Source organism: Colius striatus, chromosome 1 (assembly GCF_028858725.1).
Source record: "Colius striatus isolate bColStr4 chromosome 1, bColStr4.1.hap1, whole genome shotgun sequence".
Classification (NCBI taxonomy): Eukaryota; Metazoa; Chordata; class Aves; order Coliiformes; family Coliidae; genus Colius; species Colius striatus.
The window spans coordinates 136921665-136938228 of record NC_084759.1 but is presented as its reverse complement, the minus strand read 5'-3'; the positions used below and the strand labels follow the sequence as shown (position 1 = coordinate 136938228).

General features: G+C 38.0%; 1 protein-coding gene across 3 annotated transcripts in view; it reads left to right on the top strand.

Annotated features, from left to right (window-relative positions):
- SOX5 (SRY-box transcription factor 5) overlaps positions 1-16564 on the top strand; it is a 652738-nt gene that overhangs the window by 195038 nt on the left and 441136 nt on the right. The window lies entirely within an intron of this gene.

The window sequence follows — 16564 nt, the reverse complement described above, 5'->3', positions numbered from 1 at the left end:
TTTCATATAAAAACTATAACAATAACAACTTTGGAAAGCCAAGCACTCATGGTTTGTGAGCTGCAGTTCACAAAGGTAGTTCCTAAGGGCTTACTTGAGGCACATGTGAGAACAAAAGGCTTTCTTGAGGACAAAAGTCACAGCTAGGCTGACAGATTTCAAGCCTTCCTTTTTCAGAGGAGGAACTTGAAGACTTTTAAACCTAAAATTCCTTAACCTTGTTCTTGGAAAAAGTTGTACCATTTCCAAAACGCTCAGCCTGAGGCAGTCATGCATCATAGATAAATCAGATGAAATGGCAAAATATTGGCGGGCTATGAACAACGGCAGGTAGTTGTTTAATAGCTTGTGTCAAGTAATCTTAATAACAGGTGTAGCTACTGATCCAGTCAATTATATAAATTGTCCTGCAGTCTTTCCTGGATTCTTAGAGAGGCAAAGCTATTCATACATAAGATGTGCCTGAGTAAAACTGCAGTACTTGGCCCTGTGGCTCTGTCTTAAAAGACAGAGCTTACCCAAACAAGGAGTGATTGGTGTATTTCTGCTTCTCTGCCTTTTCTTCATAGCACACTGTAGCAAGAATATTTCACATTTGTGAGAATACATTTAAATTCTAATATTCAGAGATCCAGAAGATGTAAATTACACCAAAATAGGTATTGCCCTGTTTGAAATTCCCTGCTGGGTCCACCTGTCGTGCTTTGTCTGAGGTAGAGATAATAAGCTCTGTGGGGCAGCAAGTGCCTCCCTTACTCATCCGCACAGCCTTTAGCATAGTAGCGTTGTTCTTTTTGGGAGGGAACTTCTAGCAACACATCACACGAGAAATACCTAGCCCCTGTAACTGAGAGCTTGCAGGCACATGAAGTAAGCTTGGCTCAAACTTGGAGGTCAAAAGACGTTTGTGGCTGATAAAAGAATAAATCACTTTCTAATCTGAAATAATTTGGTCCCTAGAACTTATGAGAAGACTCATAAATACAAACTAAATGGCAGCATTGTAAAAGTAGATTATTTTCAGTTGCCAAGTTTTTTGTCTGAGAATGAAATGTGTTTTTACTGTGTATGTCACTAATAGACCTCTAACAAGTTGTACATGAAGATGATTAGGGATGTGTTGTTTGGTTTGGAAGAATTTATATTCCAGATTTGGATATTTGTTTTTTTTAAATTTGCAAGTGCTTTCGTGGGTTCTTTAAGTTTTCAAAACCATATGTTGACATCTGCTTTTTGCTGTGAAGTTACATCATCACCAAGCAAACCAGTGTATGCCGGGTCATATGTTTAGTATTAAAGCTCAGTTTCTGTGCTTTTTCATAACAATTTAGTTATGAAAAGTATGGCAGACTTCAGATAATTCTTCAGTCTCAGTCTCTGTTTCCACTGCCTTTGATCAGGATACATTCAACTCTTAAATATTTATAAATTACTTTTTCATGTGCTCCTTTTTTGATTTTTCATAGATGTGTCCTTCCACAATATCAGGAATAGTGAGAGATTTCTTATTATAGTTCTTTAACATATAAACATTATGTTACTATAAACTCTGATCAAATTTAGACTGTAAATGCAAGTAAGAATAGAAAAACATGGATCCCCCTACGAAGAGTTTGCAGTTAAAGTGGTAACAAGTGACATGGAAAAGGTGGAGAAGACAACTGTCAAATACAGCATGTTCATGTATACACAAATATATATGTAGACATATATACCCTTGTTTATCCCTGCATTTTGAATTAACACCATATTTTTTAAGAAATGACAGTAGAAAGATTTATCTATAAAAAAATATGAACCATGTGGCAGAACTTGTCTTACTGATGAAAGTGAAAAGCAGACAGAGATTGAAAAGGAGGATGTTGGTATTTTTTTCTGGATAGATTGTCTTAGTCATTAAAAACAAATAATCCAACCTTTTCCTAAATAAAGTATGATTTTTTTATTACTTTTCCCCCTATATGATTTTCATAAGAGAGTGGATATTGGTACAGTTGCAGAAACTTCCTCCATGCAGATGTGGTAAAATGTGTAGTCTGCAATTTGGACATCTATTGTAAGCTACACAGCTCAGCTCTTTGAAACAACAAAAAAGAATCTTTCTGAGGTTGTAAGCTTGCCTCAGATTTTGCTTCAAGTTTGGTAAATAATGTGTTTTCAGACAAATTTTTGTTATAATCCCATTTTCTGTTGCAGATACAGCTTTGGTCAACCTGAGAATTTGAGCCCATGTGGCCACAGTGGGAAGTGGGTTAGGAGGAATTACTGTTACTGTATTACTTCCCCTCCAAAAAGGTCTCAAAATGAAACCAATTGCTAAATTGGTAATCTGCAAGTTCACAATATTTGCATGCATTTCTGAGTGTGGCTGTGCAAGGGAGGAAGCCCCTGTTCTTGCACACCATTTGTTTTTTGTGTCATCCTGAACTTTGAGACCTGAATTTTTTTATTTGCATGGATGGTTTTTGATTTACTTTGGTTTGATTTGTACTAATTTTTGTAAAAAGGCATGACTGAGGGTTGTTTGCAAGAGTGGCTTGTAAGTGGGTACCTCTGTGTGATTGATCATTAGATCCATCAGATTTAAATAATACCATATTTATGTCAAAAGAGCAAATCCAAATCATACTATGTTGTTTTATTGGAGTGTTCATATGTGAGGGTGCCTGCTGTTAATGTCTTTGTGGATTTCAGCTGCAAAAACTGTCACCTGAGAAGGAATTAGGATGATTTTATAGCATGGCAGAGACTTAAGATAAAATTCATGTCATTTAATTTTGCACCCAGCAGTTATTCAGGTAACTGAAAATCAGTGGTTGACTATTCCCAGATGACAAAAGTGAAAATCATGCACATCATCCACTGACATATCCATGAAAATGAGACCAAAAGGGAAATGGTAACTAATGAAGTGTCCTTTCACGTGTCCCATTCTGACAAGCAGAAACTGTTGGTTTCTGTCTCTTTTTTTTAAGAAAAAAGTTCCAATGCAACCAAGATTTTTTTTCTTTCTTTAAGTAATATGAATGGGTTTGGCTATGACATTAGGTAGGATGAGTGGTGATCTCTTGTCTAAATATCATGAGCAATGATGATCATGTGGCTCTAAGAGATAGCAGAGTAGATGACTGATCAAATGTGACTTCTTACTAAAAGCAGTGTTCCTAGGGCAGCTGAGATGAGATTGGGAGTGAGAAGGTGGCACTGAAATCTTGGAGAAATGCCATAAACCTACAAATGCCATGGATCAATCTGCTTGGGATCCAAAAGTATAATCCAGTGGTTTATACTCTTGTTTCTGACTTCCTCTGGGAGCAAATTTTGTATGTGTGTGGTTGGATTCTTTTTACCTCCTTAGTTTAGGTCAGAGTGCTCTTGGTCATTTTTCTGCTAATGATTTTGCTTGTTCTTTAGAAACACTTCTTAAAAATAAAAAATTCCCACAATTAAAAGACATATTACTAAATTGCCCCTGAAGAGAAACAATTCCTCTGCCATCCGCCTATGAGCAAATTGCTTTTTACATACATCTTGCAAGTAGGTACACTTCGTGTTAAGTGTATGATTTTCTGTCTGAAAACTAGATAACAGGAGTAAGTGAATAGATGCTGAAAAGCTCAAGTATCTAATTCATATTTCCCTGTGGGAGAGGCTGTTGCTGTTTCCAGCCCTGGTCTGTGGGATCTAACTCACCCAGCCCTGGTGTAACCAGGCCAGCTGAAGGGCAGGGTTTCTGAAAAACTTTGCCTTTCTTTCACTTTGAGACTCATATGTGGGTGTTGACTTCTTGTTTTTTAGGTTTGTTTTTTTTTTTCTTTATGAAAGAGGAAATGCTCTTTGTTTAGGAAAAAAAATATGTCAAGAGCTTTATCTGTCTGTCCTGCTTTCCATGCATCTTTAGTAATATTGTTTTCTACTGGGAGGTGTTGATCCAGCTTACCTGGAAGCATTATATCTCTGGACTCTGGATAAGTATGTTTCCTTTTGAAGCTAATGTAGTGTTGGGAGCACCTCAGAACCTGTGCAAATCAGCTAGTAAATGTTTTTCATGGTCGTCCTTAAGTGTCATTTAATGTCATTTTATGACAGCTCTATAGAGCAGTTAAGTTTCTGTGAAATACAGGGTCAATACAGTGGACAAATCATAGTTTCTCTCTTTGGCTAATATTGTGATCATTTACAAAATTCAAGGAAGTTTTTGTCACCTATTCTGCTTCTGGTCAGATACCTGTTCGACAAATGGTAGAGACTGCTTCATTTAGCAAATTCAGTTATGAAGTGTAAGTAGCATTTGTAGTATTTGGTCATGTGATAAATCCTATTTTCACATTTCTAGGATTTTAATCACTTCAAAGAAAAAGATGTTAAACACAGATTAATTTAACCATGGGAACAAGTAAGTATATAAACATAGAGTGATTTAATCAAGCAAATTATCTTGCTTGTGAAAATGTACATGTACATGCTTTTCAAATTAAGGACTTGGTGGTCATGGAAAAAAGTGACCAAACCAAGCAGGATGCCCTGTTCCCACAAGGTAGGTGAGACCCATGGCCAGAACTTGTAGTTGCAGCCACGGGTGCAGATGTGTTTGCTCCATGGCTTCTCCGGAAGGACAACTTCAGGTTTCAGTGCCTATGCTTTGTGGATCAAAGTGCATTTTCACTGTGGCTTCCTCTGAAAGGAAACAAGATCTACCAGAAAGTTTTCTGGATGATTTGTGTTGGTTATCTGCCACATAAACTCACCACAGAGTAGCTCACAGTTGTTATACCATTTCCTGATGTAGCACAGGGAACATCTAACGTTGAGAGTGAGAGAAAGAGAATGGAGAAATATTGGGCAACAGCGTACAGAATAATTTCCCATCGGGAGACTTGATATCAAGTGAAATGTCAGTAAAAGAGATTTCAGAATTAGTGGTTGTTGCTGCTGCTGTTGTTGTAAGCACAATTATAACCTTTCCAGTTTAAGTCTGACCCGTCATCCTAAAATGCTGCTGCCAGTTATCATTAGTAAGCCAAGTGCTGCTAACATACTCATATGCACAGCAGAGTTCTGGCTCTTCAGTTTCTGGACTGACTCCCAATATTAGGAATGGGAGTCAAATGGCTATCCTTTCTCCTATGCTAACACACACCCTGCCATTAACAGTCTGAAGGCAATTTTAATAAAATATATAGCCCTGCTGAGCTGGTCTCAGGAGATAAATAAGTGGTGTAGGAAAAAAAAAAGCTTTTGTTTAAAAGTAATTATTTAAACTATGCATTACAGGTAATTTTCCTTTACCAGTAAAGCAAATGTTATCAGAATTTCAATAACAGTTTTGTGTTGCTTATCTAGATAACATCATATTGTCATTTTCAGGAGCTTAAAATGCTATTTTATTTTCATTTGTGTCAAATATAAGGGTAAATGAGACTTGAATATATATAAAAAAACCCCATGGGTTTTGTATAATTTTCTGAGAGCAGTATTTTGTTTTCTAACCTTTTATAGTAAAATAACAATCTAATGATAGTTTCATGAAGCATGGACTTAAAGCAGTAGGATGAGGAGCATCTTATTTTCTGTTTTGTGTAAACATGCTGCATTTCACCAAAAACACAATTCTTTGAAGAGATTTGTCAATACCAACTGTAACAGCATAGTAACTTTATAAAGTACATGCAGATGCAGCCAAACTGTAAGGCCTTCATCCTATACATAGCTCAGAAAAAGCAGAAGTGTCATCATTTTACTGAAAAGATTTTTCATTTTCAAAAATTAAATAAAAAACTTGGCTTCTATGTTTCTTTCTCTCAGCATTATTTCAATGGTGTAAACCTCTCTGGTGATCACAAAATAATTTATTATGAGGAAGAGGAAGCAACTAAGGGAGGAAAGCAACTTTTTTTTTTTTTTTTCCCTCAAGTAGCATCTCTGTATTTCACTGAGAGGATGAGTGTTTTGTTTTAATGAAAACTTTTATTGTTGTTCCTGTTACGAATAGTTATATATTTTCTGTTTCAGTTACAGACTAGGGCAGGATTGCTACTCTGAGAGTTGACAGTCTGAAGCCCTGATTGTGCAGCTGAGACAGTGTTGGATTGTCCCCTGTGATGTTTGGCCAAAGCCTTGGTTTCTAGCCAAGAGCCCCACAGCATGCTTTGGCTGCAAGGAGATACAGTGGGAAAGATACCTGAGTGCATTAAGGGCAGTTTTCAACCCAAATCTAGGCCTAAATTATACCTAATCCCTAACCTAGTGTTTTCTTGTTGGATGTCTGTAGGCCTTCAGAAATGCCTAGCCAGTGAAAAGTGAACGCCCAGGGATTAGGTGGATTTTTAGATCATTTATGTCTGGCTGTAGTATGTCTACACTGGAGTTTCCAATTATCCCAAATGGAGAAAATAGCATTTCCTTACTTGAGAGAATATTTGTGAGGATAAATGCATTTGAGATTGTGACAGTAGGATATATCTGTAACTTACATAGGTAATAGATCAACTTAAATACTTTTAATAAAAGTGGTCACAATAATTCACTGATCTGTCACAGGAACATTGTGACACTTTGTGTTTGTGATCTATGTGAAAGAGGTTCAGATCTTTTGATTAAAAAGTGATATTGATGTAACTGTGTGAATTATGAGTATGTCTGCTTCCACACTGAATTTGCTCCCAACCTAGCCAGGCTGGAGTTTTAATCTGCAGCGAACAAAAATTGTTGTCCCCTCTCTGGATAGTTTTGCCTCTTCAAACCATGTTGACCCTTGCTCAGCTTTCTCCCATTTCTGCTGTTTGGGGAGAAGGATGGTACTGAGGCAGAGGGCAGAGCAGGTGGGGGTCTCGCCACTGCAGAGCCCAGCTGATAGCAAGGTAGTGCTGCAACTTGGAGCTCACAGGCAGAAATCAAAATGCCACCCCTTGGCTGCAGAAAGAGCTAAAGATTTGTCTCCAGCAAGTGACAGGCGCCAAGGTACTGTCGCCCGTTTTCTAATTTTAGTGGGAAGGCTGGCAGGGATCTTACCTAGACAGACAAGCGTTGTTTCTGCCCAGGCCGATCTGCTGCTGTGGGTCCTGTTCCAAATTACTCGGCTTGGTGCCTCCTGAGCTTTCAGGAGGTGGTGTGCCGGCGGGAGGGAGAGGGGAAACCCCTACCCTTTTCTCAGGCGGCTTGTGAAACTGGATCCTGAGCCTACTTCAAGACAGTAAAACTCATACTGGCTGTCTGAAAAAAAGTGTTTGTAGGAATGTTGTTAGTAATGCAGCAATTGATTTATGAAGTCCGTTTGAAGTGCCTGTGACGGTATGTGTGGTTGCATTCATATGAGACTCTCCTGTATGTCCTATTGCCTGGTGACTTGGGTGCGGTTCCAGTACAGAAGCAGAAGTGGTTAGGGGATCACACCAAAGACGAAAGAGAGTGAGTCTTCCCCCCTCCAAAGTGATTGGGACTTGTCGCATCATTACACAGCATTTTCTGTCAGATTACTCTGGTTTTGACTTTTTTTTGATTTTGGAAATAAGTGTCTAGGGAAAGGTATGAAGGAGCCTGAAATAATTTTCTCTTCCTCCTTTCCTTGGTTCACAAGTCACTTTGACAGCTTGGAAGCTGTGTTCTGCACTGCACCCACACTCTGCCCCTTGTAGAGTGGCATGATGTTCACGCATTGCTAGAAACTTCTGCAGTAGAGAGCTGGTTGGTCATTTACAGGATAGGCTTTACCAGCACCGTAACTAGTTGTTCTAGTGGTCACAAAACCCTTTAGAAAGGTAAGTGTTTTTCAGTACATCTATTTTGCCCTTGGAGAAGCCAAGAGAGAGACTCCAGAGCGTTTCAGCAGCGGAACCAGAGGTTGCTTAAAGTTCCCTTCTGGTTGTATGGTTTGGTGATGCATTTAACCCACACCTGCTGCTTGGTGGTGGCTGTTGGAAGTCAGGGGCAGCCCTGCTTCACTGGCCTTCTGCACTCCTACAACTACCTTTTCCTCAGCACCGTGTTCTTCTGCCCCACCACAAGCCCAAACAGAAAGTTAAGTTGGCAGAAAAGCGAGTTTGGGAAACACTGAAGAATTTTCTGTGGTTTAGCTCACTCAACTGGTTCTTCGTGGGCTCAGACAAATGCCGACAAGGCACTGTTTTTGGACAGTCTTAAACAGCAAACATGAAGCATTCTGTCACGTTTTAAAAATATTTTAAAATATCTGTAAGTTCACAGCAGCTAATAGTGTAGCTGTGGTTTTATTCAAATAGTCTATGTTCAGATATAATCTGATAATCTTAAACTGAAGAGAGCTCATTGGCATGTATTATAACCAGACTAGTAATACGAGTTTGCATTAATAGCGTTTGTCTTTCTTGTAGTTATGACATGGACAGTATTTAGCTATTCTGGGCATTACATAAATGATAATTGGGAGTATTCTTTTGTCAAATGTGGCTGGAAATGGACAATACAGAAGAGTTAATATTTTTCACACATTTTAGAGGTCATTTTCACTGTCTCCACTAAAAGCTATATTTGCTCCAAGCACATCTTGCTTGATGGAGGATAAGTTCTACCATTTTGAGAGGAGTAGTTTTTATTTATAATTGTGAATGTGTTTAACCACATGAGGTTGTCAATCAGTGAGACGAAAGCCCAGTAGGATTATTTCTGTAAGTGGCCAATTTCCACCACCCTTTCCCTCTAAATCAAGGACAGAATAAAGGTCATGATTAAAATAGTGATTTCATCCCCCATCCGCCTCTTAACTGTAAGTAACAGTTTGCAACTGTTTTTTGGGGTTTTTTTAACCAAGATGTCAAAACTCTATTTTATCTTGGGGAAAAGGGGGAGTAAGAAAATTATAAGTTCTTGAAAATGTTGGCAATTTTTCAAATGATTGTGTTGAAATTTATTTTAATTATTGTACTTGTGTCAGTTCCTAGCGGGGGCAAAAGGGAGGGGAAATAATTCAGTACAGTATTATGCAGCTATGGATTAAACAATTAATGGTGAACCTCTGTATCCTATTAGTATATTTGAATTCATTATTTCAAAAATTGTTTTATGAGCCAGTTACTAGTGGATTTAACCATTTATTTTGTAGTCAAAACAGAATAGAAATATAATTGTCTTACTGAAGCACATCTTTATGTGTATGAATCTAGCCAAGGAATTAACCTGATACAGTCAAATAATGCAGAATGTCATTGGGAAGGTATTTTGTTCCAAGGATTTGGTTTTCTTATTTGTGGTCAAGGAACTTGCTGTCTGGGAGGGTTTTGGTACTGTCTGATGATCACTGCAACAGTTACCATCCCTAAAAATGTTGAGTACTTTGGCACAATCAGCATTTCCCTGGAAAATATCTCAGTTGGCATAGTATGTGGTGTTCTTGTCTTGAATATGTGCTAACCACTCACAAGTCAGAAATAACACTTCTTGACTGATTGTGGCATGTAGATAATCACCAAATTAAATACTTCCATGAGCCATCTGTGGGCTCAGTTTTATGTGTTAGATGTATTAACAATGACCAAATAAAAGGACATTCTGAAGAAGCGTACCACAGGGCAAACTATCTAAGCATGTGAGGACATGACTAGTGTTTCTCTTTGCAGTTTCCATTAGAAGTATTCTAAGACGCTCATGATGTTCTCATGGAACTTGGGCTAGATGTATCTTCATAAATATTACTTATATTAAATATTTTCTTCTCAAAGTAAGCATGAAACCAAGATACCGTCTTTCTGTGTCATTAGTTAACACATTTGTCATGATAAGGGAGGTAAAACGGATGATATTCCCATCTCAATAGCTTTTGGATTTCCATTTAGTGTTTTTTCTGAGATGGTATGATTTCCTTTTTGCTTTGAGGAATCCTGTGCCTTTGTAACATGATAAAATGTGTGTCATTTTCCACCACCACAAGGGATATATAGTCAGATGTTTTATCACCAATGATGTGAGTGGTACAACTAATACTTGGTGACTTCAGCCATCTTTGCACTAATACACTTAATCCACAAATTTGTTAATGCCCATGAATCAAGTAGAATTGACTATTTAAAGATAGACAGTGGAGTGAGTCATTTCTGGGTGTATTTTATAACTGCCAAAGTTCTCTCAAAGAATGCTCCTGTGTCTGATTATGTATGTAGTTTTTATGACCATTTTTTGCCATTTCCTTTCATTCTCCTGTGCTGAGCTATCATGAGTTTAAGAGTTCTTTTTTTTTTTCTTTTCCTTTTTTTTTTTTTAATGTGAGCAGATGAGCAGAAGATGATGGTGCCATCCTCCTCACAGTCTTTTAGGTTGGCTTAGAAAATTGGGTATTGGTTTTTGCTGTGTTTTGGCAACTTTTTTGTTTTGGATTTTGTTTTTTAGCTATGCAAATACTTTTTTTGTTAGACAGTTTAAATTATAGGCAAGATGCTGAAGCAAGCTCTTAAGTGTCTGTGGTGGTTGGTGGAACTGACAGTATATTCTGCCGCGTTTCTGCTGCATACTGTGCTCTTACTTTCCTCTTGTGGGTGAGTCATATAAATATCTAGTGCCAAGCTGTAGGACTAAGAGTGTAGCATGATATAACTATTCTCAGGATTTCTCCAAAACATCAAAGGTGCTGATGTTGATGTCTTGCTGTGAGCTGTTTATCACTGGGTGCATTGTGGGGAAAGAGGGGAGAAGCAGAGGTATTGTCCAGGATGGTTATGAAGAGGGGTGCTCTGTTATTTTCTTCTCCTACATTTGGTAACCCGGATTCACTAAAAATAAATTGTTTCTTGGCTTATCTCTTTTCAACATGATTTATTTTTCAACCTTTTTTCAAATGTCAGAATGAAACTAGGGGGATGTGGAAAGGCAGAAGTTTTGGGTGCCAGCTGAGAAGAGTCTTTCAGGGGTCCTAATTTTCCATTGTACAGAGAAAGTGCAAGCCAAAGGTCGGCAAGACAATTGACGTGTAGAAAAATGTGTGAATATGATGTTGTGAACACTTGCAGAATATGCCTGTATAAAAGTATAATCAGTAGGCCATTTAAAGGGATGAAAAGAAGTGGAAAAAAGTAAATTTTTACATGCACAACCCTTTCCTTCCCTTTAGCTACAGCAGAGGGGAAAAAAAAAAAGATGATTTGTATCAAAATTTTTCTGGAAGTCTGTGAAATGATTTATAGACAAGGTGTGCTCTATACAAGAGGTTTTACTGACTGCCTTGCCAATGAATTAGGGCCCTATTCTGAAAAAGAAAAAAATGTTAGCACTTTTTTGCAGCCATCCTGGGCTTCCGTGATGCGGAAGTCAAATGTAAATTCTGTCTGAATTGGACCCTTATGGAGGCGGTGTTCAAACAGCCCGTGAGGAGAAGAGAAACCATTCAGGTTGTGAGGCTCTGCGTGCTTCAGAGTCCTTCGATCATTGCTATAATTCTCTGAAAGCAAACTAATAAAACTTCCTATTGACTTGCACTTATGTGTGCTTTGAGCAGTTATATACAGTCTACCATCAGCAGATTAAAAATCAATTAAAATCCATAGAAACAGACAAAGTTACATACTCCTCTTTGCTGGTAAAGATTTTTTAAAAAGATTTTACATTAATACTTGCTACTTGGTGTTACTAAAGATAATGAATCAGATTTAGGCAAAGTCTATGCGTCTTTAACTCTACAGGTCTGTGCATCTTTATCTTAACAGAATTCTTGCTAAGAACCTCTTATCCTTCATGCCTCTTGCCCTGTGTAGAAATAGGAGAATTTGTGCAATTCATTTAACTGAAATGGAGATATCGAAAGCTCTCCAATACTATCACGATGGATGCTACTGCAAATGTGTTGGGAAAACAATAATCTTAATGATAAAATTATAAGTTTAATACCAGTGCATTAGAATGGAAAGTCAATTTTAGTACCACTAATACATTAAAATAAAGGAGACTTTGATTTGTATTCCTGATTTTCCTTGGAAGCCCTGCAGATTAACTTGGTTCCATCCCGTGATTTGGAGGGAGACAATGTGGTCTCATGGAGGAGGTGCTGGGCTGGGACTGAAGAGACACAGTTCTGCCAATGACCTACTCTGGGGGATTTTTAAGTGTATGCAGAGGTTTTTTCCCTTGAGTTTCCTCTCCATCCATTTGTCTCCCATTCTTCATGAGTGTAATCTGTTTATACCATTAAACTCTCAAACGCAGTACTGTTTTTTCATTTCTTTATAGGTATATGCCAAAGACTATTATGCCATTGAATAGTCATGATACTTGTTCAGTTATTCATGTGTAGATTGGAAGGACATAATCTACATTTCTAATTACTGTTTTTATTCATCCTTTCTCTTTCATATCTTAATGTAACTTTTATCTTAAATGAAATTTACAGTAACTAAAGAAGCCGTGACTTCAGTGTGTTGCAGTGATATTGAGGTATCAACCACAACAGACAACACTGATTACGCTAGTAAGGCAGAAAGCCTAAGCATCGAAAAACTGGGAGAGCTGGGGAGGGAAGACATAATTGAGGTAACTTGTGCAACCTTAGTTTAGTCCTCTTGTCGGCATACATGTTGGTAGACTGATATATTTGATATAGCAAAATGATTCTGTTGATGGGAGGCTGCGGAAAAGCCAAGTAGGGGTTGCTTTATCAGAGAGGAGCCTGAGGAACATACAGTAAATAAGGCCAGGCTTTTGCACCAAATGCTGAAAATAAACCAAATATGAAGTGAGTGCAAGCAAAATCTATTCTGCAGATGACATTTTACCTTAAAAGACTGGCATGATATATTTATAGACTACCATGATGCATGTGCACAAGACAACTGAATTAAGATTGCACAGTCAACTTAATCCTGGAGTTCTCTCTTTCAGTTCTTTACTTTGCACCCTGAATAGTGTTTATGCACGTGTATGGGGAAAAAAACTGAAATATCACCCTTTTCATGATACTGACTCCTTGTTGTTGTCCTTGTGAGAGCCTACCATCCACCTCCACTGATTTCTGCCCCTCCCTGTGTATTGGAGTATAGCTGTAGGTTGCTGCCCTCTCATGACTCTGGAGAGAGGGAGAATTACCAGGGTACTGGGAAGGGAGGGCTTTTTTTTTCATAAATTGTTTTCCCAGTTTTCCCTTCTCCACCAGCCAATTCATGGCTTGTCTATACTGTTAATAGTCTTCTTGCCTTAATGTCTTTTTTCGCACAAAATTGATTACAATCTCCACTTTTCAGTGGATGCTATCACTCTCTGCATGTCTTCATCTTGGTCTTCCAGACTACCAGCTCAAGTTTTTCATATTCGCCATTTGTCCTGTAACAACCCCATTACCTTCTGACATTTTTCATTTCCCCTAGCTCCAAATGTCAGAAATCCTCCTCTCCTGGTTCTTCAGTCTTCTCACTTTCCTGATTGGTATCCCCCAGTACTTCATTTCAGTGCTGTTTTTAGTAATCCAGTAACTCTTTTGTTTCTCTCACTCACCACACTTAGCAGCTCAGAAAGCCACACCCCACTTGCCTTGGTGTGGGCACTTACTGCAAGCCCAGTCACCCTGTGGGTGCCTGGAGTTCAGGGATGCTCAGGTCTGCGGGTGAGCACACCCTGGTCAGCCCTGGGCTTCAGGAATGGCAGGCATCTGCCCACTGAAAGTGGAATCTTAACATTGCTTATTTTTTGCAGCTGAGAGTATCTTTTGAGTCTTGTCTCTATTTTCAAGGATTCAGACATTTTCCAATATGTTTCCTTAAGTCTCTCTCCAGGTTTGTATTGTTAGCACTAACAAATTAATTTGCTAAAGTTATTATATTAAGATACTGAAGTTCTTCTGCTTTCTTTCTCGTTACTATGTATACCTCCTAAAATCTGTCAAAAAATATGTCTTTTTGAAGCTATAAAAAAGTACCATTGCTTTCAATAGTGCTACCATTTCATTCTTGGAAGATCATATTGCTCTACTGCTTTCAGGATTGATTTGGCTACCTTTTTCTGTGCTAAGCCCTGACTCATAACAATTAGCATTACATATGTGCTAAATTGATTTCTCAAATAGAGATGCTTTTCTGAGAGGGATTTTACTTTGCAATTGTTCTCACCGATACTGCTCATGGGCTGAGGTATTAGATAACAGAAGGTCAGAGTCTGTCCTCCAATCTGATCTTCTTCAGAAAATAAACAATCCAAACTGATGAGGTTTTTTGGTATTTTACTTGAATCCAAAGAGTTGTATTTCCAGATGAAGTTAAGGTTCATACATTTCTGAGTTATTGGAACATAAAATATTAACCGCCCTCCTAGAGCTAGATACTCTTTCAGTTCTTTCTCAGCATATCATTTCTCTTTTTAGATATCTGACCTTTCCGTAATTCTTCTAATCTATGGAACAGTGCAATTTATCTTTTCTTTATACATCATCTTACTTAGGGTGGCTGAGTAAAGGGATCGAGGAGATGCATATATCTTCTTGTTACTTTTTTCTGACTCAGTGTTTAGTCATTATTTTCAGTATCATTTAATCTATGGAAAGTTTCCCCATATGTCAGGCATATTTTAAACATGGAGCTGAGATCTGTACTACAGTAAGCCCTTTTCAGATATGACACTTAGCAAAGGGCAGAGTTCAATCTGCAGCATTTATGGAAGAGAAGCTTTTTCAAATGCTGTTATTTAAACAAATACCAAAACCATGTATTCTTGTTTAGTTGAACATGTAAATCAGGTTTCCCTAGGTACTTAATTTCCCTTAGAAGTCAATTTCTTTGTGTTGTCTACAGAAACACTTTGACGTATTAGGTGAGCATACCAAAACTGTGGCACCCTTTGTTACAAGATATTCAAAGTTCTTGCAAGAATAAAGTACTATCAAGCATAGAGAGGCAACCTGTGACTGATGAAGATCCAATGTTGGATATCTTTCTGTACTTGTGGATGGTACCTTGAGTATTATTGTATGTTTGTCCTCATTGCTCATCTGCTACCCAACACTTTTCAAGGCACACCACTGGGCTAGGCAGGCCTTTGACTGAGCCAGTAGGCTTGTTATGACATTAATATAGTTGGATGTGTTTACAATTGTCAGACGTTTGTGAGACGATAATGTGGTTTTGTACCTACCTCTTGTTCTCCTGATGTATTTGTAATAAATGCTTCCTGTTAGATCTGTTGTCCAGATTCCATGGTTGTATGAGTATGCATACATACAAGAATACATGAGTGTTTCTAATGTCTAATACATTACAAGGTGATGAAGTCCCGATTCAGAGTGCATAAAATTCATAGTAGTCTTCCCCTAGATTTCAGTGCATATCGAATCTTGAACTTAACAATACTTGTTTTAAAGATGTGGTCTCAGTGTAAAAGATTGTACAGAAGGGAACATACAAAAAGACAACAGGAATAATCTCAAAGTCATACTACAGAAGCTCTCATTAATAAGTTTGTTTCCTGCAAAAGTTTGCTATTAGATGAGAATGTTGGACCTAAAGAGTATTTGCTTTCTTTAGCAAGTATGTTGGGATGTTTAATTGAAAATAGTTTGGTTTGTGTGCTAATGGGATGGAGATCATGGGGAAAATACGTATTCCTTAACCTTTCTCTTTTCTGTAATTACTGAATAATGCTATTTATGGTAAAGCTGTGTATGTGTGCATGTCTTGGGAGAAGAATATGGGATCACTTTTTAACAAAGACAAAATTCATTTTCACAGGCAATTAGAATTATGACTTTAGACTTGCTACTTTAGATAACATGCTGACTAACCATACTTGTATAAAGCATTAAATGCCATTACTTTGTGAACATTAAACACATGTTCTGAAAATACTAATTTCCCCTTGGTTTCCTTGCCTCCTTGTTGCTTTTATTTGAGCTATCCTCCACAAACCAGAAATCAGACGTTTCTGAGACTGCTCTGGTGACCAGTTTTAGCAGTGCTGTTCTCCTGTCCTGTGTCTTTTATCTCTATTCTTGTGAATGGTAGATGTTCACCATGTGGACTGATTGAGGATGAGGGAGCCAACTGGTAATGAGTTCACAGCAGCCTGATAACCTTGGTGATAATATAGACCCTGAATAGCTAAGGTACTCTAGCAGCTGTGAGCTTGAGTCCTCCTAAATGTAAAAAAAACCCCAACCCAGTAGCTAGTTCCTTCTAAACCCTAAAGACCAGTGCAGAAAGACAATGAGGGAACAATATATGATCTTGGATTTTTAGAGAAAATTGCTAACAAATGTTCAGCTCCAGAGACTAATACATATCAGTCTGTTTGACTAACTGCCCAAAGAAGGGACTGACCTATGTGTATGTGCATTTTTGTGGGTTTGGAGGAGGAAGAGGTTAGAATAATTTAAATTCCCCTTTCATAACTACATCTTCAATACCTACAAGCTTGAAAAGTTTGATTCTGATCTTAACTGTTAGTGGATGGAGAGGTTTTATGACTGCAGTTTTTCATGGAATCACAGAACTGCCCAAGTTGGAAGGGCCCTTGAAAAATCATCTGGTCCAGCCTTCCACATTAAGAGTTTTAAGATAAGATGGGCAATCTTTTCTCTAATTTTTGAGTAATCCACCATGGTGAGCAGTTTTGCCTATGTAGAAAAATA